Source organism: Gracilinanus agilis, chromosome 3 (genome assembly GCF_016433145.1).
Source record: "Gracilinanus agilis isolate LMUSP501 chromosome 3, AgileGrace, whole genome shotgun sequence".
NCBI classification, from domain to species: Eukaryota; Metazoa; Chordata; class Mammalia; order Didelphimorphia; family Didelphidae; genus Gracilinanus; species Gracilinanus agilis.
Genome location: NC_058132.1, coordinates 372,765,153 through 372,789,218, shown reverse-complemented (window position 1 = coordinate 372,789,218; position 24,066 = coordinate 372,765,153). Strand labels below are relative to the sequence as shown.

The 24,066-nt window shown below is 34.6% G+C and overlaps 1 pseudogene; it reads right to left on the bottom strand.

Annotated features, from left to right (window-relative positions):
* Positions 1-21,542: 21,542 nt before the first annotated feature.
* Positions 21,543-22,070, bottom strand: LOC123241589 (annotated as a pseudogene).
* Between the last annotated feature and the right edge of the window lie 1,996 nt (positions 22,071-24,066).

Here is a 24,066-nt window from a genome sequence, read left to right as displayed (position 1 = left end):
GGAAGTATATAAAAAACCTTTTATGTTTTATTGAAATTATGAACAAAAACATATTTCTCCAATCTAAAATCCTTTCTGAACTTTCCCTTTCAGGAATATGTGTAAAAGATAAAAAACAAAAGTTAAAGTCCCAGGAATATGAATTAAGTATGGTTTCTAATGTTTAGAATAATACCAAAAAAAGTGCTTATGTGGTTTAGATTATTGTTTTTCCCATTCTAAAGGGAGTAAGATTTTGCTCACAACAAACTCTCTTTGATTGCTCAAGGACAACATTTGAAGGAAACAGGATGTAATTGATTAACTATTAAATGACAGTTTTCCCATTTTAGAATATTAACCCCCAAACCATCACTTAGCATGCTATAACCTTTTCTTTGTTTGAAATTCCTAGAAAATGTTCATTAAATTGTCTTGTGATAGAGAAATGATGGAAGGTAGGAAGATGTTCCATTAAAAGCCCTAAAACAAAGATTAGGAATGCATCATGTCCAAGAGCTCCACCAAATTTGAGCAACAGAACTCCTTTTAGAAAAATAATTTAATATTCAATATGGACTTCAGCTATGGGGTAATTATTAATTTTCCCCATCAAAGAGAATGAACAAGATGTAAAAAAATTACAAGTATATATTGCCAAACACAGAACAAAAAAAATAATTTGAAACAGCTCATTAGGCTCATAATAATCCTCCAGAAAGTAAAAATCCTTTCTGGGACTGCTCTTGCAGCTTCCTTGTTCACAAGGTTCAGATCTTATGGACATACAGGATGAGATTTATTTTTAGTCCTTCAGCTACAGGAGGATCCCAGTCATAATCATCTTCTACCTAGAGGTAACATGAAATTTAGGAAATACTCCTTCTTCTGACTGACTGATGCCAAAATTAGAATTCTTGACAAACAAGGTAATCAACAAAGTTGAAAACGTCTATTTCTCAGCTTGATACTAGAGCATGATCCCATAAGAAAACCAGAAATATAGAGAAAGACAGCCAGGAATTCAGGCACATGTAGGCAAGTATATCTCTCACTTCTATCTACTTGTGTTACAAGCCACTATTTCTAGAGAAATCTTCCTCCCCCAAATCCAAGAGATAGGAAGTTCTGGAGAAGAATCTCAAAAGTAGAGTTATTTATACAGTTCTTATTGACTGACATGAAGGAGCTCCTTCTAATGAAAGTTTTCTTCTTGACTCCCTGTCACTAATTTATTTTACTAAAACCTCAGTCACCGGAGATTGATCAAGAAGATATATCTTGATTGGACTCCAGTGAGTTGAGTCTCATGTGCACAATGAGCCACTCAACATGGAGTCGAATACATGTGCAGCTCAATAGGGGAGGTTCCTCAACCCAGCAAATCAGGAGCCTTCTACATAGTGCCTGCTAGATATAGAAGTTGGGAATAAGATCAGGTAATGCATGTTGCATATAAAACAATGGCAGAATATTAATGGTTGAATGGGTGATATTAATGATCATAGAAGAATCTAGCTCTCATTTGAAGAAATAATAAAAGAAAATAGCTAAATTCAATTATAACCAGAGGGCAAAGTGAAAACAGAAAGACTCCATGGGTCTCTTCTTGAAAGAAATTCTAAGTTGAAATTTCCTGAAATATTTTAGCCAAAATTGAATGCTTCCAGGTCAAAGGACAGATACTAAAAGCAGTCAGAAAGACTTCAAGTGTTGTGCCAAACAATTGTGGGCAGGATAATTCAAGACTTGACAACAACTATTATAGGTGAAAAAAATTGAAATAAAATATTCTAAAAGTCAAATGAAAAAGGCTTACAACTTAATATCAATTTACCCCTTAAGACTGAGTATAATACCACAAAGGGGAAAATGGAGAATTTTTAATGTAATTTAATGGACTTTGTAGTACTCCTAAAAAAGGCTAGAGATAAATAGAAATTTTGAATTGCAAACAAAGGAGTCAAAATAAACACAGAAAAATAAACAAATTTAAAGAATCAAAGGGGCTAATGATGAGGAAGTGCTTACTTTCTAATTAGGGGGAGAAATGACAAGCATCCCCATAGAATTCTGCAACATGGAAAATGGCAGGGTGGAATTCCTGCAAGATACAGGGTCAAGTCTCAACCCAGAATTCCAGGGGTCCCCCCCTAGAGAACTCTGGGTTAAGGCTTGACCCTGTATCTTGCAGGAATTCCACCCTGCCATTTTCCATGTTACAATTCTAACATATTTAGACATTACAGAGGGAGTCCCAGTAACAAGTTTTAGGGCAGTTTTTTGGTTCTAATTTGTCTTAAAAATAATTACCCCTACCTTACTAATATTAGTTTCAAAGCAGAAGAACAGTAAGGGCTAGGCAATGAGGGTTAAGTGGCTTATCCAGGCTTACAAAGATAGGAAGTATCTAAGGCCAGATTTAAATACAGCACTCTTTATCTCTAGGCCTGGGTCTGAATCCACTGAGCCACCTATCTACCCCTCTGATTATTTTAAGATATGAAAAAAAGGAGGGAAAATACACAAAAGAAGAAATAATGAAAAAGGAGGCACTTGCTTTCTCTCACAATTCTGATATGCAAGAAGAAGAATGCAGGAAATCTGTCAGAAGGGGTGGATAATGAATTACTCTCATGAATCATACTAAAATGAATGGGGCAAAGGAAAACTGGACACAGAAGAAGAGTTTAGTGTAGACATGTTAAATTCCCTCTAGTTGATTATTTCCAATTTATCCTGTGTATACTTTGTTTATACATAGTTATACACACTATTTGTCTTTTCCATTAGATAGTGCACTACATTTTCTTTGTGTCCAAAGCACTTAACACAGTGGCATTTTGAAGACATTTAATAAATATTTATTGCCTAATAAATAAATAATAGGCAGGAAAAATGAGGGGGAAAGCATAACATAGAGGGAGGGATTTTAAAAAAACCCTTCAATTTCTTTGGGTTGATTGTAAGTGGGAATTAAAAGGAAAGAAAATGTAAGAACCAATCAGTCAGTGATGAGAGTCTAGGCAAGGTAAATATATGGTGAATAGTAAAGTAAAACATATAAAGTAAAATATAAATTACTTTTATTAATTACCTTTCTTTCTTCCACTGTCTTCTTTTTTGAAAAGAGGACATGGAACAGAGAAGAAAAAAGCACAAAAGGTTTATAAAATGAATAATCTAATATTAATCATATATATAATTATATATCATATTGATAAATAATAATAAATGAATAAGGGAAAATCAATAATAACAATAACCATTAAGGGTATAGGGATGAACTTACCCATATAAGGAGGATAATAGAATAGAATAGCTTAGGAAGCACAATCCATCAAAACACACATACATATTTGTATATATTATATGAAAAACAATTGAAGTGCAGCCATTTAGACAGAGTTAAATGTAGCAGCTTAAAAAGAATTTATGCTTCAGGTGAAATCAGAAAAGCAATGGTAGAAAATTATGATCCCCAATCAGGCAACAGTAAGAAAAGAAAAATTTAAAAGATATAAACAAGAAAGTTACATTGTGTTTCAAAGTATTATAGCTGATGAAGCAATAGCCATAAATTATAACTATACACAGGTAAAGTACCTTCATCTTTTTTTTTCCTATGTAGTATGATAGAACTCTGAACTTGGAGTCAGGAAAACCTAAATTCAAATTTTTCTTCAAATATTTATTAGTTATATGACTAAGCAGGCCACAAGCTTATTTGTTCTCCATTTCCTCATCTATAAAATGGAAATAACAATGCCAACTGTCTCACAGGGCTCTGAGAGGATCAAATATGATGATATACAGTAAATGATTTGTAAACCTTAAGGTATAGTGTTTGATATTAGCATAATTATTTTTAACATTATTTCATCATTATAAACACTGTTAAAAAATGGCATTTTCAATTCTAGATTTAGTTATTGGAAATACATTTAGGAGGAAAAAACTGTATGAAAACATCCTAGGACAAGAGGTTTTTATGATGAAATATCTTGCTAGAATATTACCTATTTTAAAAAATGGAGAAAATATAGGTATTTTTGTCACAACTTTCCTGTTCAAAGAATTCTTAAACCAGGAAGCACATCTGGGCAATGAGTTCAGTGGGAGGATGGGAGCAAATAAGCATGATTGAATAACTGTGCTCATTATGCCAAACTGTCACCACTACAATAGTACTCAACAACTGGTTTGTGATCATTTGGAAAGTTATGAGTGCTAATAGCCAAAGGGAATTCACAAAGAAAAAATCACATTAGAGTAACATCATTTCCTAATTTGAGAAGTATATTAGAACAAAGAAATGCCACAGACAAAATATACCTGAATTTCAATGAGGCAATTCACAGTCTTTTATGATATGCCAAGGAACGAGATGAAGTGTGGATTGCATGATAGTACAGTTAGAATAATTTAGGAATTTGGATCTGCTTGAATAACTGAATTCAAAGAATAGTAATCAATAGGTGGATCAATGTCAACTAGGGGCAAGAGTGCCAGAGAATTTTTTCTTACTCTGTTCTCTTGAATATATTTTTAAAATGAGTCAAATGAAGGACAGATGATATATTTATGTTAGTGAATGAAATAAAGTGGGGAACAGAGAAAATTTGCAGAGAGAAGGCATACCTTTTTAGTGTAACAGCAGAGGCCAGTGTCACTATATTGTTGAGTACATGGTTGAGGTGTAAAAAAACTGGAAATGTAGTAGGGAGCTAGGTTATGTATGTCAAACAGGATTTTATATTTGCTCCTAAAGGCTTAAAGAAGTTACTAGAGTTTACTGAATGTGCATGTGTGTGTATACGTGTGTAAGGGGGTGGTATGGTCTTATCTACATTTTAAGAAAGTCACTTTGGTGATTGAATAGATGAAGCATTGGAGTTAGGAGAAAACTGAGGTAGGAAAACCCACCAGCAGGTTGTTCCAACAGTCCTGGTTTGAGATGAGATAATTAATTATATAAACTGATAGACTTTATAGCATGTCCAATGAATATTGAAATCTGTGAAATCAATATTCTTCATTTAATTGGCCTTCTCTATGTGGATATACAAGTCAAACTCCTGTGCAATATAAATTCCAGCTGTTATCATTGTCATAATCATTATCATTATCACCATCATACTTATTCTTACCCCTGTTGTCATCCAACCATTATATCAGTCAGTAAGTCTAAATTGATCTAATCATCATCCATCCATCCCCATTCCCAACCCAAAATTCTCCACCATTACATTACTCTTTCTAGCTTCCTTCTTTGTATTAATTATTATCCTTCCAGTCATTAGGCTAAAACTTTTGGTTCCACTTTTAACTTTTGTTCAATCCTCATAATCAATCTGCCACAAAGTTTTCTCTTTAAGAAAGTTTCTTTCTTTAAAATTTCTCAGATTTGGATAACAAAACAATAATAGTGGGAGGCTTAAACGTCCCCTTCTCAGAACTAGATAAATCTAATAAAAAATAACTGGGAAAGAGGTCAAGGAAATGAATAGAATTTTAATTAAGTTAAATATAATAGATATCTGGAGAGAATTGAAAAGAAATAAAAAAGAATATACTTACTTCTCTGAGTTACATGGTACCTTTTCAAAAATTTATCACATATTAGGCTACAAAAACATTATAGTTAAATGTAGAAAAGGAGAAATATTAATTGCACTGTTTTCAGACCACAAAGCAGTAAACATTATATATAATAAGATCCACAGGAACACAAAGTAAAAATTAACTGGAGACTAAAAACTTAAAGAATTAGTGGGCTAAAGAATAAGCTATAGAAACAAAAATTTCATTAAAGAGAATGATAATAATAAGACAACATACAAAACCTTTGGGATATAGCAAAAAGCAGTATTTACTGTATGACCCTGGGCAAGTCACTTGACTCCCATTGCCCACCCTTACCACTCTTCCACCTAGGAGCCAATACACAGAAGTTAAGGGTTTAAAAAAAAGCAGTAGTTAGAGGAAATTTTATATCTCTAAATGCTTATATTAATAAAATAGATGAAGAACAGATCAAGAAATTGGAAGGGCAATTAAAAAAAACTAGAGAAAGAAAAAATTAAAAATTCTCTACTAAACACCAAATTAGAAATCCTAGAAATTAAGGGTGATATCTATAAAATAAAATGTAAGAAATTCATGAATTAATAAGTAAATCTAGGAGTTTATTTTATGAAAAAATCAATAAAATAGGTAAATCATTGATTGTTATGATTTTTAAAAAAGAAGAAAATCAAACTATTAGCATTAAAGATAAAAAGAGTGAATATACCACCAGTGAAGGAGAAATTAAAGAATATTTTAGGCATTTTCTCAAATATGAAACAATAAATTCAATAATGTAAGTGAAATGGAAAAATATTTATAAAAATTTAAACTGACTAGATTATAAGAAGAGGAAATAGAATATCTAAATGAGTTTCTTTTAGAAAAAGATATTGAACAGGCCAAAAATGAACTTCCTAAAAAATATACACCTGGAACTGAAGGATTCATGAGTGAATTCTACTGAACATTCAGAGATTAACTAATTCCAATATTAAATTATTTAAAATAATAGGTAAAGAAAGAGTTTTACAAAACTCCTTTTATGAAACAAATATTGCACTGATACTAATACCAGGAAGAGCAAATACACAGAGAGAAAATTATAGACCAGTGATGGGCAAAATTTTTAAAGAGGGGGCCAAAGGAAAGGAAATGCTCATCTGTCAGTCTGTTTCTAAGGCAACTCTTTCAAAGTTTCATTGTATTGTATCCTACTCATTGTATTCGTCAGATTAGGAATAATATCAACCCTGGATAGAACATTTCAGGGGACCGCATCTAGCTCACAGGCCATAGTTTGCCCATCACTGTTATAGACCAATTTCATTCATGAAAATGGATTTAATACCATTGCTGAATCTATTTCCCAAGATTATCTGGGAAAAAAGGAAAAGAATCTATATGTTTCAAGATATTTACATCAGCTCTCTTTCTGGTGGCAAAGAACTGTAAGTTGAGGGGATATCTATCAATTGGGGGAATGGTTAAACAAATTGTGGTATAATATTGTGATAAAATACTACTGTGCTGTAATAAACAATGAAATTAATTTTTAAAAATTGTAAGAACTATATGAGATAATGAAGAATGAAATGAATAGAACAAAGAGAATATTATATACAACTACAGATTTAATATTTGAAGAATAACTTGTGAATGTTCATCTCCATAGAATGAACTGAAAATGGAAACATGAAAGACATTATATGTATATATATTTGCTGGATGATTCTTTCTATCCTTTGGGGAGAGGAGGGAGGAGGTGAGATACCTGGAAGTAAATTATATTAATAATGAAAAAAATTTTCTCAGATTTTTTCTTCCTTTTTATTTCCATTTCATTCATCAACCCAGGTTACAATAACTCCTCATTAGCCTCCAAATGTCACTCTTTTTCTACTCCAAACTAACCTTCATATTAATGCTATGTCAACTTTTTCTCAAATATATAGATTTTTTGCTCATTATGGGAGTGTTTTGCTTTTTTCATCAACTATAGCCTCCTCTGTCTCACCTTTAATATGTAATGTAACTATGCCCTATTTTTCCCATTTCTCTACATCTATTCTAGTCAGAATGGTTTTATTGTGCTACTTCAGATTCCTTTCTGTGTCTTATTCTTTGACCCCTTCTAGAATATTCCTGACCTATTTAAATGATACCCATTCTTCATGGTCTAACAAATCTTCTTTGATTCAAGAAGACTTCCTTGACTATTCCAACTCCAAAAGATCTCTCTTTTCTATAACTCATTGAATTTTAGTTAAAGCTGTCAGTTTTTCTAATTGTTTCATATGTCTTATCTCTCCAATTCAACTCAATCCAACAAAAATTTTCCAGTGTTAATTATATGTAATACATGAGAAGAAGGATATTAGTCTAGATGGACAATTGAATTTGTCTTCAGAAAGACTTTAGTCTAAGATCTACCTCTAACACATGCTGAATGTGTTATCTCATTGGGTAAGTCACTTTACCTCTTAGTAACCCAGGCAATTCTCTAAGACTATAAGTGGTAGAGTTCATGCTGATCTGCATTAGAAGAAGGAGTTCACTTGACCAATGAGATTATAGTTATGATCTTAAAAAAATGTATAAAGTACCAGGCTAAGTAATTATACAAGATGGAAAGACAACATGAAAGCTGGTTCTGACTATAAGGAACTCACATCCTCTTGGGGAAAGATAATATTTTACAGGTAAATAAATATAATTTGTAGCAGGAGAGATTACTAATAGTTGGTTCCTCAGGAGAGGATCCTTATAGAAAGTGATACCTGAGGGAGCAGCTGGGTGGCTCAGTGAATTGAGAATCAGGTCCAGAGATGGGAGGTCTTGGGTTCAAATCCGACCTCAGACACTTCCTAGCTGTGTGACTGTGTGCAAGTCACTTAAACTCTATTGCCTAGCCCTTTCTGCTCCTCTGCCTTAGAACCAATATGCAGTATTGATAAGACGTAAGGTAAGGGTTAAAAAAAAAGAAAGAAAGTGGCACTTGAGCTTGTCCTTAAAGGAGAATAAAAATTTTAAGGGGCAGAGGTAAGGAAGGAGCACATACATTTGAGCTTTGCAAAGGTTTGGAGTAGCAAGATAGAATGTTAAAGTTTGTTGCTGTTGTTCAGTTGTTTTCAGGCATGTAAGACTTCATGATCTTATTTCTGTTTTTCTTGGTTTGCCACTTCCCTCTCAAGTTCATTTATAGATGAAGAAACAAGTTAAGTGACTTGCCTAGGGTTACACATCTTATAAACATCTGAGGCAGATTTGAATTCATGAAAATGTCCTCCTGACTCAGGTCTGGTACTCTATGCACTATGGCACCACTTAGCTGCCCTCTCTACAGCTGTGGCCCCAGAATGTGAAATGATCTCTGATTATTTCTCTTAAATGTAAAGGTTGGGGAATAGCATAATGGTCAGTTTGGCTAGAAGAGAAAATATATGAAAATGAATATCATGAAATAAGTTTGGAAAAGCAGGCAAGGGCTAGATGGAAAAGGACTGTAAGCTGAGGAATTTGTATTTTATCATAAAGACAGTAAGGAATCTCTGGATATTCTTGAGTAGGAAAATGAAATAGTTAGATTCATGCCTTCAGATAATTATTTGGGTATCTGTGCAACAAATGGATTGGAGAGGGTGAAGAACTTGAAGATGGGACCTGCTTTAGGAAGCTATTGTCCAGGCAAAAGGAATTTAGAGTATAACCAGAGTGGTAGCCATACGAGTGGAAAGAAAGGGATAGTTGAAAGAAATATTAAGGATGTAGAATTGGTAAGAATCATTAATCAATTAGATATTGGAAAGGATTTAAGGAAAGTGGATAGTTAAGGAGCAAGTATACATAGTTTTAAAATTTTCATGACATTACTATAAATATATGATTATTATTCCTATTTGAATAATGAGGAAAATTAAGTCTCAGAGAATTTAGATGACTTGACCAAGGTCAAAGAAGAGATTTGCATTCAAGGCTTCTTGGGAATGAGGATGTGGGAGAAGATATCTATTTAAATGAAAGAAAGTTTTGTTCCCCCCCCCCTCCCATTGTATTATAGACTTTTTGGAGCTGGAAAGGCCTTTAGAAGTCATCTAGTCTCATCTTTTCATTTTAGAGATTAGAAAATTGGCCAAAAATGTAAGATGATATCTGATTATTTCTTTTAAAAACATTTCTGCTTTTTAAACAACAGTGAGGTAGTCTAGCGATTTGTTTTATGAAGAATGCAAATTTAGTTTAATATTTCTGAACCTCAGTCATGATTAGAATATGATTACTTGTTGCTCAATCCCATGCCTTTCAACTCTAATTATTTTGGGTAAACATTTCATTCCAAAGTTAAAGATAAGAGCACATTGAAAAGTCAATTTATGCACTGTAGTTATTTTTTTCTCTTTTTTGGAGAGTCACAGTACATTTACCATCACATTAAAGAATGCAGAACTGTGCATACCCAAGTATTTTGTTGAATTATATTTTTAGTGTTTTTTCTTATCATCAACATTCAGAACTAATCTTGAATTCCTGTCTTTTCCCTTCAGCCATAAAAATATGCCATGACTTGTACATATATACAACACTATTTACTATGAAATAATTGGGCAATTTAACACCAAATAACACAGATCTATGATGGTTCTCATCATCCTTGAAGATGAAGATTTTCAAGTTCATTTCTGGATAAGCTGTTTATTTTTCTTTCCTGATATTTGTCTATAAATAGGGCAAGATGCCACAAAAGGAGCATCAGTACCTTAGTTATAAGTAATTAAAACTCCCATTTGTATAGCCTTTAATGTCTTTAGAGAAGATTGCCATACATTTGATCTTCACAATAGGCCAGTTTATATCCTTGTGGTCTAAATTATCTGGATTCTATTGGTGTACTCAAAAAGGAGAGCTAAGTTCTCTCCTACTTGGTTATCTTTTCTATCTCCTCTTTACAAAAAAGGAGAAAGAACCATTTCTTCAAACCTCTAATTGTTGACATTAAAGGGAATAGAACATTTAGAGGAGCAAATATTTTTTAAGAACTCCATCAAATCGACTTCTCCTTTTAAAAAAATCTTATCTTCATCTCTTGACTCCAGGCATTTTCACTGGCTGTCCTCCAAATCTGGAATGCTCTACTTCTTTATCTCCTCCTACTGGCTTCTTTCAAGTCTGACCTAAAATTCCATCTTCTACAGGAAGCCTAGTACCTTCCTTCTATTGATTATTTCAAATTTATCTGGTTTATAGCTTGTTTGTACATAGTTACCTGCATATTGTCTCCTACCTTAGACTGAGTTTCTTGATAGCAGAAGCTGTCTTTCTTAGCACAGTGCTTGACGTATAATAGGCATTTCATAAATTTTTATTGATTCATTGTTTGAATGATCTGAAAATGGACATAATAATTCTTCAAAATTATTGTGAGGATCATATGAGATCACTTATACAAAATGCTTTGCACACCTTAGAGTACCACATAAACACTGATTATAATTACTACACACCCTTAAATTTTATCATCATTACTTAGTTTCACCTTGGTTTTATCTAGACTTAGTAGCTGTTTCTTTATCATGAATCTTGATCATTTTAATTGAACCCCTCAAACATTTATTCAATTCCAGTTATATTCTAAAAACTGGCTAGATTTGGAGGATTCTAAAATAAAGAGTGAGATAATTCTTGCTTTCACAGAACTTTGATCTGAAGCTTTTCAAATATTAGATTGCTATGGTCATTTACCACTATATATTGATACCTAACCTATCCCACTGATCCATCACTCTATTTCTCTGTCACTACAAGATTGTTTTTTTTTCCTTCTATTTTATTAATGACCATAAATTCCCCTGAAAGACTTTAGTTGGTTTTGCTGAATAGTTGATTCTTGGTTGAAAACTCAGTTCCCTTGCTTTCTAGAACATCATATTCCAAGCCTTCTGGTCTATCAATGTGGGGGCTGCCAGATCCTAATTGGGACTCCATGATATCTGAATTGTTTCTTTCTGGATGTTTGTAGTATTTTCTCCCTTGATGTGGGAACTCTTGCACTTCACTATAATATTCCTGGAAGTTGTCATTTGGGTATTTAATGCAAGAGGTGATTTGTGAATTCTTTCAATCTCTATTTTATCCTCTTGTTCAAGAATATCAGGGCAGTTTTCTTGGATAATATTCTGTAATGGGATGTCTAGGTTTTTTTTTCTCATGACTTTTGGGCAGTCCAATAATTCTTAAATTGTCTCTCCAGGATCTATTTTCTAGGTCAGTTTTTTTTAATGAGGTATTTAATATTTTCTTCCATTTTTTCATTCTTTTGATGTTATTTTACCATTTCTTGATGTCTCATAAAATTGTTAGCTTCTAATTGCCAAATTCTAATTTTTAAAGACTGTATTTCTTCCATGACTTTTGGCTCCTCCTTTTCCTTTTGGTCCATCCTTCTTTTCAAGTTATTCTTTTCATTCTTTAATTTTTGTGCCTCATTTTCCAGGCAACCTTCTAAGTCATGTCAGGCAGGAAAATTGTTTTACTCTCCTTTTGTTGTTTTTGCCACTTCATTTAAAGGTATTATTTAAAGTTGTTTGGAAGGGAATTTGAGAGGACCCAGGTGATTCTCTGTCTTTACTCTGTCATCTTGGCCCTTTGCCTATTTTTTCAATAATTTATTAAGTACTAGGATTAATTGTTCCTTAAATGTATAGTAGAATTCACTTTAAATTCATCTCATCCTGAGGACTTTTTCTCACAGAACTCATTTTTGACTTGTTCAATTTCTTTTTCTAACATTAATGTATTTACGTATTTTTTCCTCTTCTGAGAAATTTGTATTTTTGAAAATATTTATCCTTCGTAGTTTGATGGTCAATTTTATTGGCATATAATAAGACAAAATTGCTCCTAATAATAGCTTAAATTTCATCTTCATAAATCTTCAACTTAATTTCATTCTTTTCATTTCTGATACTAGTAATTTGGTTTTCTCCTTTACTTGTTTTTTGAAAATTGAATTAACCAATGTTTTATTTATTTATTCCCCCCATTAAAAAAAAACAAAACTCATGAGGGGAATAAAGTATACTTTCAACCTCAATCAGACTTCAACACTTCCCATTTGGGTTGTGGATAGCATTTTGCTGTGTCATAATGAAATTAAACCTACCCTGCCCATTTTTAGATTTAATCACTAAAAGTATAAACACCACTACTTAATTCTGAAGTGGGAGAAGTCTGTGACCCACGTGTGCAAGAGTGGGTGATGAATTAGAATTGACTGACTTCCCCCTTGGCAGTCCTAAGCAAAGCTTCTGTTGCAATTGGACATGTAAACTAGAAAGAAGGCACAGGAAGTGATGCAAAAAAGTGCCTTTAAAAAGGGAGCGACAACTTCCTGTGAGGAGTTTTGCTCTTCTCTTCAGCCTGGAACTGGTGCTGGAGGAGCTCTGGCTGTGACCTTGGACTTGGTGAGACTGTTCTTAAATATTTCCCTTAGAACTACATGTGGTGAGTGAAAAAGGCTGACTCCCTTAGATTCCCTGGAGGTACTAGCCTCTGGAGGGGCCCTTGATTAGGAGGAGAACTTGTGGCTAAAACCCTTGTTAATTGATTTTTAGGCTCTCCAGCTTGGACCTCTGGAGGCCTACCAGAGTAAAGCCAAGACTTGAGCACATAATCTAGTTCATTAAGCTAGATCTCTTACTCTACCCTCTTCTCATTTCTCTACTTTCACTCTCTCCTATATTTTATAAATAAATTGCCAAAAATCATTTTAGAATTGATATTTATTCCTTTCTTGGTGAACACCCATTTTAATATTCAGTCCAACCAAAACCCTAATTTTTTCCCTCTTACACTGCCCTATAGGAGTATTTAGGCTTCTATCCTTTCTGCTTTGACTACCTGTACTGAGTGGTTTAGTAGTCCCCTATACTGTGCTCTCTGCCTTATATACCTGTGTTGAATGGCTTCAGCTAGGCTCCATCCCATTTTGCAGCTTTGTTTCTTCTGACCAGTGTTCATTCTGTTTTCCTTTGTTTTGAAGGTATATCACTCCCCACTTCTTTTTCTTTCTCTCTCTCTCCTCCCCACCCCTCTCCCGGTGCAAAGTTTAGGGGAGCAGAATATCCTTTACTCCATTATCTTAGTTCCCAACATACAACTGTTATAATCACCTTCAATGAAATTATTGTTTCTATAATTAGTTCTTTGCCCCATACATCTCTTAAGAGTACATTATTTAGTTTCAAATAATTTTTTGGTCAGTAATTACAAAGCATACTGAATTTAGTTTTAATTGCATTATGGCCTCCAAAGTATGCATTTAATATTTCTCCTTTTTGGCATTTGTTTGTGAGGTTTTATGCCTTATTATATGGTCAGTTTTTATGAAGGTGTCATGTTGAGTTGAGGAAAAAGGATACTTCTTTCTATTCCCATTCAGTTTTCTCCAGAGGTCTATTATGCCTAATCATTAAAAAAATCTATTCATCTTCTTTACTTTGTTACATATTTTATGATTTGATTTATCTATTTTTCAGAGAGGAAAATTATGATCCTTCACTAGTATTGGTTTACTCTCCATTTTCTCTTTTAACATTTAAATTTTCCTTTAAGAATTTGGATGCTATACTTTTAGGTGTATATCTGTTTCATACTGATTATACTTCATTGTCTATGGAAATTTTTAGCAAAATGTAATTTTCCAGATTATCACTTTTAATTAGGTCTATTTTTTCTTTTTCTTTTTCTGAGATCATGACTGTGATCCCTCACTTTTTTTTATACTTCAGCCAAAGCACAAGAGATTCTGCTTTAGCCTCATATTTTAATTCTCTCTGTTTCCTTTTCAAGTATTTTCTTGTAAATATATTTCTGGATTGCTCTTTCTAATACATTCTGCTCTCTGCTTCTGTTATATATGTGAGTTCATCCCATTCCCATTCATAGTTATGATTACTATCTATGTATTTCTTTTCATCCTATTTTCTTCTCTTTTTTAACCCTGTTTCCCTCAAAAGTCCATTTTGCTTCTAACCTCTGCCTCTCTTAACCTGCCCTCCTCCCTTTTATTATCCTTTCCTTTTTCCTTATCTCTTTCCTCTCTTACTACTCATTTGTTAAATAAAATAAATTTCTATACCCAGCTGTTCGTATACATACTATTTTCTATTTGAACTGGTTCAGATAAGAGAAGTTCAGATTTTATTCCATCATTTCCCCTTTCACTATAAAAGCTTTTCCTTTTGTGTATTTTTCATGTGTGATAATTTTCTTCATTCTTCTTTTCCCTTCTCCTTTTCCCAGTGTCTCCTTCTTTCTTACCTCTCAAATTTTTGAGATCATCTGAACATAATTGACTTACACCCAAACCTTCTATCAATGTAGACTCCTTCTAACTGCTTTAATAATTACAACATTCATAAGGATTAAATATAACATTTTCCCAGGAGGGAATGAAAACAGTTTAACCTTATTAACTCTTATGATTTATCTTTCATATTTACCTTTTTATGCTTCCTTTGGGTCTTGTGTATAAATGTCACATTTTCCATTCAACTCTTGTCTTTTCATCAGGTCTTCTATTTCCTTAAATATTCTTTCCTCCCTGTGGCCCATATGAGTATACTCAGTTTTTCTGGGTATTGATTGTATTCCTAGTTCCATTGCATTCTGGAATATCATATTCCAAGCCTTCTTGAAAGCTACTAAATCTTGTGTGATCCTGATTGTGGCTTAATGGTATTCAGATACTTTCTTTCTGGTTCCTTGCAAAATCTTTCTCCTTAACCTGGGAGCTCTGGAATTTGACTATAATATTCATGAGAGATTTCATTTTGGAACCCCTTTCAAGAGGTGATTTATGGATTATTTCCAGTTATATTTGTCCTCTGGGTGTAAGATATCTATGGCAAATTTCCTTTATAATTTCTTGAAATATGATGTCTTGGCTGTTTTTTAAAAAAAATCATAGTTTTTAGGTGGTACAATAATTCTTAAATTATCTCTCTCCAGACTGATACACTGGTATAATCGAACATAATGGACTTCTCTACTAGCGTGCAATGCAAGGATCCAGAAAAACGCTGAGGGACTTATGAGAAAGAAAATTAGCCACATATTCAGAGGAAGAACTGTGGGAGGAGAAACACAGAAGAAAAACAACTGCTTGAACATATGGGCTGATGGGGATAGGAGCTGACTGTGTGCGTTGATCTTCCTTGTCATCATAGTAGCTTTTATGGCCAGGATTTTTTGTTTGCTTCTTTGTTTGCTTATTGTGTAGCCTATTTTTTTTCTTTTTTTAAACTTTCTGTTTAAAGTTGGAATCTGATTAACTGGCTGCTTTCATAGTTAGGTTTTTTTGGGGGGAGTTTTTAAGTTTTCAGAGCTTTTAAGGTAATATGATCCCTGGAGAAGTGTAGTCACTGCCCTTCTGGCCTCTGCTCTGCTCTTCGCCTAGAAAGGGTCCCTTGCATTATTAGTCTTCCTTTCTGCTCTGCATCTACAATCCGGAACTGCTTATGGGCAACAAAATTGCCATAGCACCAATTCTTCTGCCCAATGTTAGCATAACAATGTAATCCTTTCCTTCATTCCTTCCTTTCTCTCTCCTTTCCTTCCTTCCTTCCTTCCTTCCTTCCTTCCTTCCTTCCTTCCTTCCTTCCCTTTTTGTTTTAGTATCATTTTTAAGACAGAAGGGTAGCAAGGGATAGATAATAAGAGTTATGTGACTTGCTCAGGGTCACACAATTTAGAAGTACTGAGACTGGATTTGAACCCAGGTCCTCTCAACTCCAGGTCATGTATTCTATCCACTGTGCTACATAACTGCCCCTGTAATCATTTTCTGACCAGTTGTACAATCCCTTTCTGGCTTTGGCCTGAAATCTCCCAAATCTGTTGCTTTTGTAGCTACCTCCAAGACTCATAGCTGGCACTGTCACCATTTGTATTCTATAATAGCTCCCAATACAATGTCCCAGATCTCTCCTTCTGACCTCCTAACTTGTTTGGGGTTGAAAAATTTCTCTCCCTGGCCTTTGGATGGCTGGACTGTTCCAGAATTCAATCTTAGAAAACTTTAAAAAGTTGTTTGGAGGAGAATGTTGGAAGAACTGGTCTGTATTGCTTTCTCTACACCACCATCTTGGCTCTACCTCTTCTAGAATTAATTTATAAAAATCCCACTCCAGAAGATCAAATTACTGCCTATTTATTCTCATAACTTTTACTACATTTGAAACTTACTATTTTCTTTTCCCCTCCAGTATTCGGAAATACTTAGATGATTACTCCATTTGTGATTTATTATGGTATGTGGTATGACCTGTTTGTCTATTCTAGTTTTTTACCATAATCCAATCTTATTTCACAACAGGGTTTTTGGTTGAATATTAAAACTCCTTTCTCCAATATTATTTGTGTTAGAATTATTAAACACTAGTCTTTGTTACAAATTTGGTTCTAATATTGGTTATCTAATCTGTTCTACTGAATGTTCTGTGGTAAGTTTGAGAGATAGATTTGAGGAAAAAGAGCAGGAGGCAAGAAAATTAATTAGGTGACTATTACAACAGTATATGTGGAGGATTATTAAGACTTGAATTAGGATGGCCCCAGTATGAGTGGAGAAAAGATGGTTGACAAGACTTGGCATATATGGAGAAAAGTAAAAAGAGAACTAATCTTTGCTACTTGGATTAGTTAACCAATTGGTTAACAAAGATTAAATGCCTATTATGTGCCAGGCCCTGGCTCATAGTACTCACTAGAAGCTCCCTGGGATATTGCTAACATCATAAACAGAAACTGAGACATTGATAAAAGTAATAGTTTGGGGAGAAAAATGATTAATTTATAGACATGTTGACTTTGAGATTGCAAAAAAATATTTAGGTAGAGGTGTCCACCACGTAACTGAAAGTGAAGGCTTCCTCTCTTTCCCTTGATGCTTGCCAGGGGGTGTCTATCTCTTCATTAAAAAATACTAATAAAAGACAGTATGTTAGAGGTGAGATTGGGGCCAGAAATAAAGATTTGGTGATTATGACTGTCCTCATACTCCTCTGTAGAAGGGCTTTCTTGGTTTACTTTTACTGCTAGAAACTTCTCTAAAGTTATCTTTCACCTCCTATGTATGTATTACTTATTGACTTGTGTATGTGTTATCTTCCTAATTCAACTGTAGGCCCCACTGTGTACAGGGACTTTTTTGACCTTTCCTTGTATCTTTAGAGCTTAGGAGAGTTTCTGACACATACTGGGTTGGATGACAATTTGTCTGGTGTATTCTATATAATTTGCTCCATTCTCTCTCTCCCCTTTTCTCTCAGTATAACCCTCTCTTTCACCCCTTTTTTTAGATATCATTCATATGCTTACATATCATACACACATGTAATTTCATATCACATTTATATACACATCATATCATCATATATTTTCATATAAATCATATCATCATAATCAACTTACTTTCCCACCCTCTTTCTGAGTAAATTCCTCTATCTTCTCTAGTACTGAGAGTAATTTTTGAGAATTACAGATATCCTTTTTCCATGTAGACATATAAACATTTTTACTTGAATAAGTTTCTTAAATTTTCTTTTTTCTTACTTACCTTTTTGGGCTTCTCTTGTATTTTGTGTTTGGACTTCAAATTTTTTTGTTTAGATGTGACCTATTCTTCAGGAATGTTTGGAAATCTTCTATTTAAATGTACATTTTTCTCCTGAAAGAATACATTTAATTTTGCTGGATAGATGACTCTGGGTTGTAACCCCAAATCTTTCACCTTCTTGAATACCATATTCCATGCCTTTAACTCCTTTAATATAGAAGCTGCTAGGTCCTGTGTGGTCCTGGTTGTAGTTCCATGGTATTTGAATAGTTTCTGGCTGCTTAAAGGATTTTAGCTATTACATTCCTGGAAGTTGTCATTTGAGGATTTCTTTCTAGAGATCATCTGTGAATTCTTTCAATTTCAATTTTATTTTTTTGTTTGAGGACCTCAAGGCAGTTTCTTTGATAATTTCTTATAATATTATGTCCAAAGTTTTTTCTTGATCATGACTTTCAGGTAGTTCAATAATTCTTAAATTGTCTCTCTCAGATCTATTTTCAATAAGATATTTTATGTTTTCCTCTGGTTTTTTTTCATTCCTTTGATTATGCTTTATTGTTTCTTGGTTTCACATGAAAGCATTGGTTTCTAGATGGTTTATTTTTAAAGCCTGATTTTCCTCTGTCAGTTTTTGGTTCTCCTGTTTCAATTGGCCTATTTCTTCTTGCATCACTTTCCTTTCTTCTTACTTCACTTTCATTTCTCTTTCCCACTTTTCCTCTGCCTCTCTTAATTGTTTTTTGAACTCTTTTTTGAGCTCTTCCAGAATCTGTGTTCAAACCATATTTTTCTTTTAGACTTTGCATGTGTTTGCTTTGCTTTCACTGTCCCCTTTTGTGTCTGTACCTTGCTCTCTGTCTCCATAAAAATTCTTTAGAGTTAGGTGTTTTTTTGTTGTCTGCTTATTTTTCCTATCTAATTATAGGTAGGCTCTGTTTTCTGGGGAATTGGGATACTCTCTTAAACTTCAGTCCTTCCTTGATGTTATTGTTAGATAATTTTCTGAGTTTTTACCAGTTGTAGTTCTTGGAGGATGTTGTGATGGTCTGAGGGCTGAGAGCTGTAAGAGTCCCCTCCCCATGCCCTTGAGATCCTGATAGCTCAAAGACTTGCCTTAGGCTTGGTTGTAAGCTTTTGGTATTACTTTCATCTTGATCAGGTCAGGAACTACTTAAATTATAGCCTCGGGCTTAGGTGTAAGTTTTTTTTCTTATTGTGCCCTTGTTCTGATTGGGTACACCTTTGATTACTCTGTCCTGAAACTCAGCCCTGAGCTTTAGGCAAAAAGATCCGGGCCCTTCTTAGTTCTACCAGTCACCCTAAACTGTGAACTATATCCTCATCCCAAGCCCAGACTGCAATTCCTGGCTTTGCTCTGGGCTCACATACATCAGCCCACTTTGGCCCAGACTACCATGGCCTAGGAATCTGGATTTCTTCACAGGTTTGAAATTTCAAGGGGTATGGGTTGACTTGGACCACTATTTGCCCAGGCAGGATCTCAGAGTCTAAATGTTAGTTTGGGTTTAGGTTCCCAACTTGGGCCAGCTGATATGAGGTGGGGGTGTGTGACTTATTCTTCACTGCTTGCTATAATTTTTTTTTAAACCCTTAACTTCGGTGTATTGTCTCATAGGTGGCAGAGTGGTAAGGGTGGGCAATGGGGGTCAAGTGACTTGCCCAGGGTCACACAGCTGGGAAGTGGGTGAGGCCAAATTTGAACCTAGGACCTCCTGTCTCTAGGCCTGACTCTCAATCCACTGAGCTACCCAGCTGCCCCTCCTTGCTATAATTTTGCTGATTGTGCTCTCTTCTCACCCAAGTGTCCCATATGTTCTCTGCCTACTTTTGGGGTTTTTCTTTTCTTGAAAGTTGTTTCACTCTGTCTCCTTGTTGGTTCATTCACTCCTGTATTCATTTTGTGGAGATATTTAAATAGTGATTGGAGAGGATTCTTGTGGTGACTTGGGGCTTCTCTGTTCTACTCCTCCAGCTTGACTCAATTTTGTACTTTCACAAGTCAAGATCAAGGCTATTGGTTCTGTGACTGCTTAGGAATATTGCCCTCTCCAGGTCAACAATTTGTCTGGTATATTCTAGAAGGGATTACTTTTATTTATGTGTGGGGCCCTTCCTACTTTCAAATTCTGTTTTTCTCTGAAGTAATTTAATCAGTGCTTATTGACTGATTAATTGATTGAACTGTATGGAGGTGATAAATGAAGTCAGTTAGATGAATGAGATTTCTAGGGATAGAGTTTAGAAAGTGCTCATAGCTTTGGGGCCATGCCAGTTATCAAAGTCTCAGAATTTTTCTCTGCAAGCAGGGTAGGAAGTGAAATTTTACTTTTTGCTTATAAATTCATACAAAAACAGATGACATGTTTCTTTTTATAATACATCTTCACTAAGATTTTCTCTCAGCAGTTAATTTTCTTTTTTAATATGAAGAGGGTTGGAGAAGTTGATCTCAATGACTGTTTCACTCTCTAAATCTTACCAGTTTTTAAAGCTATTTTCTTCTTCTTGCAGTTTCTGGTTCATATAGGTTGCTAAAAACAAAGGAGAGAAATGGTAGTCAGGTCTTGTGTCTCCATATTTGCTAAGCAGGTTCAGAATCATCTTTTCCTAATAAGGAAGGATTGTTTCTGATCTTTTTTTTTTTTAAAGGAGAGAGGAACATTTTTTTCACTCAAATAGCTTAGCTACTGTTTGAGTTTGTCTAAAATGGCTTCTCCTCTTCTTGTAAGGTTACTACTAGCAATACTTTGTTTGTTTGTTTTTTCAATGGTTTCTACTGAATTTATTCTCAACCAGTTGTTTTAAGTGTTCTAGCCATGGCATACCTAGATATTAAAGCATATAGATAGGATAATGCTAATAGTTGGCAGTAGAACAGTACTTTTACCATTGTATCCAAACCTATTTCTAGATGGTGCAGGAAGTACAAAAATTATGTTAATCCTCAAATGTACAAGAGATGATAGCAAAGTTGACAGCTGTTAAGATAATTGCCCTAGAGTTAAGAGCAATTGATGAACCCGTACATTTCAGTAACTCTTCTGAGAACATTGAGAAAGATTCAGAAAGGGCAAAATATAAAGTCTTTTCTATAAAAAATTCCCATACAAAGGTCATAAACACCCAACAAATGTCTTATATGTTTGTATACTTTCTTAAGTATCCATACTTGTCACAAGATCACATTTTTATTGATTGTTCCTTGAAAAGTTTGGGTGACACCTCTGATGGTCTAATCAGGAAACTACATGGAGCAGATGCCAAATGATGATGCCTTTTTAATCCATAAAGGTTCCTGCAAGTACTCTTGGACATTAGATTCAGTGATCTGAAATGCCGGTAGCTCCTGCATTCTTTACCTGGATGTGAGACTGTTTTTTTCTGCTGCTCCATTCTGCTGAGCACTATTGTGAATAGCTCTGTTATAACCTTCCTGGTTCTGAGTTATTTCAATAGCAAAAAACTGTATCCTGGTAGCAAAGAAAGTGTTTTCTTCACTATACCCTTGAGTACACTCCAGTCACAGCAATGTACCATAGTTGTAATCTTCCACAATACCATCGAACTTCATGCAAAAAAGTCTCCACTTTTCTTTAGCTGGTTCTGATTTGAGCTCTTCTGGGTCCAACACATCTATCTTGAGTTTCCCAAAGTTCTCCCGGAACTCTGAATAGATCTGGTCATCCACTTTAGTGAATCTTAAGAACAAGGGGTCAAATGAAGAAATCAAATTGTAATAAACCTCAGCATGCTGCATAGCCTTCATGGCCCAAACCTCTGTCTCAATATTGATATTGTTGTCATAGGCCTTGGCTGGATCTGCCAACAATAGCTCTCTGGGGCCCAGTGCATCCAGGTAGCTGCCCCCATTCCCAGCCACCATCACTGCCTAGCAAAATGCCCCTCCTCAATACTTTGGGTTCATACACATGCCTTTTTCAACGTGGCTCTCAAAGAGACACCTGATTTTTTATAGAGCCTGGAAAAGTTTGTCCTATGAGCAGAAACTACTTTCTAATAGGATTCAGACAGCATTCAGGGCAAACTAAATAATCTACACAGAAAACAAATGATTTTTAAGACAAAGATGAAATCAGGTAATTATAGATTTTTTAAAAATGAAAGACACCCCAAAGGTCCTCTAGTCCAATTTCCATTCAAAGTGAGAATCTGCAAGATCCTTAATAAGCAGTCATCTATTCTTTGCTTAGGGATCTCCAGGGACTGGGAACTAATTCATTTGTAGAGTTATCCATTCTATTTTTGTAAAGCTATAATAAATAGAAAAAAAATTTATTTTATTGTTCCAATGTTACCATTAAGTAACTTCCATCAAATGCTCTTACCTTTGCTAAGGGAAAAAAGTCTAATCTATTTTCCAAGTGACACTCCAAACACTTACAACAGTATCCAGTACAATTCTCATCCCATCTCCTCTATTTTCTGAGTGAAATGATCCTTAGTTTTTTGAACTTAATTCTTGATGGCATGAATCAGCAGTGACCTGACCATCCTGGACACCCTGTGGATGATATCTAGCTTGTCAATATCCCTTCAAAAATATGTGACCCCAAACCAAATATGTTACCCTAGGTAAGAATACAACTAGGGCAGATTATAGGAGGACTATCACCTTCTTCTTCACTCAGTGCTATTTCTGTTAACACTCTGTGTTCTCATTAGTATTTTCTTGATCACCACATCACATTACTTGATGCTCACTAAAAACTATCAAGTTTGATTCAGAGTCTAGTTATCCTCCCATTAGAATTTTAACCCATTTACCCCTATTAAATTTAATCTTGTTAGTTTCAGTTCAAGGATCAATGTTATAAATATAATTTTGGATCTTGATCCTATTCCAAACACAGCAATTTTCAAACTTTTTGTCTTTCAGACCCCTTAACACTCTTAAAAAATTTTAGGAACCCCTCCAAAGAACTTATGTTTATGTGAATAACATCTATATCTATATGTCTCTCTATATTATAAAGTCATCATTTAAGTCAGTGGTTCCCAAACTTTTTTGGCCTACCACCCCCTTTCCAGAAAAAAATATCACTTAGTGCCCCCTTACAGTTATTCACCACCCCCAAATGCACCTGTGGCCATCACCACTCCACTGGATCACTGCAGCACCCACCAGGGGGCGGTGGTACCCACTTTGGGAATCACTGATTTAAGTGATCTCTGGGTTTGTTTTTTTTTTTTGATTCACCGTATAACTGTTCATACTCATTAGAAATGAAAACAACTGAGTATTATTGAAAAATCATTTTGACCTTGTATATGCTCTGGAAAGGTCTTGGAACTCCCAGGGGCCCCTGGACCATACTTTGAAAACCACTTCTTTAAGGTATTAACTATCCCTCTCAGATGTATGTCCTCTTCAAATTTGATAAGCATGACACATTTCCTTGATGATTTCTTTTACAACATTGTTCACACTCAAATGATTACCGAGAATGTATTTCAACTTTCATCAAAGTCATTGGAAAATAATGCTAAGTAGTACAGGGTTAAGGATAGAGCCATTACCCATTACCTAGCTCTCTCAAATATAACATTGATCTTTGATTGAGAACCAGGTCTAAGACAAGAGGTCCTAGGTTCAAATATGATCTCATCCAGGTGGCTCAGTGGATTGAGAGCCAGTCCCAGAGATGGGAGGTTCTAGGTTCAAATCTGACCTCAGGTACTTCCTAGGTGGGTGAGTCTGGGTAAATCACTTACTCCACTATTACTTAGCTCATACCACTCTTCTGCCTTAGAACCAATACAAAGTATTGATTATAAGATGGAAGGTAAGGGTTTTTTTTTAAAAAATAACATTGATCTACTAATCTATATCTCTATGGTTTTAGTTATTCAATCAAACA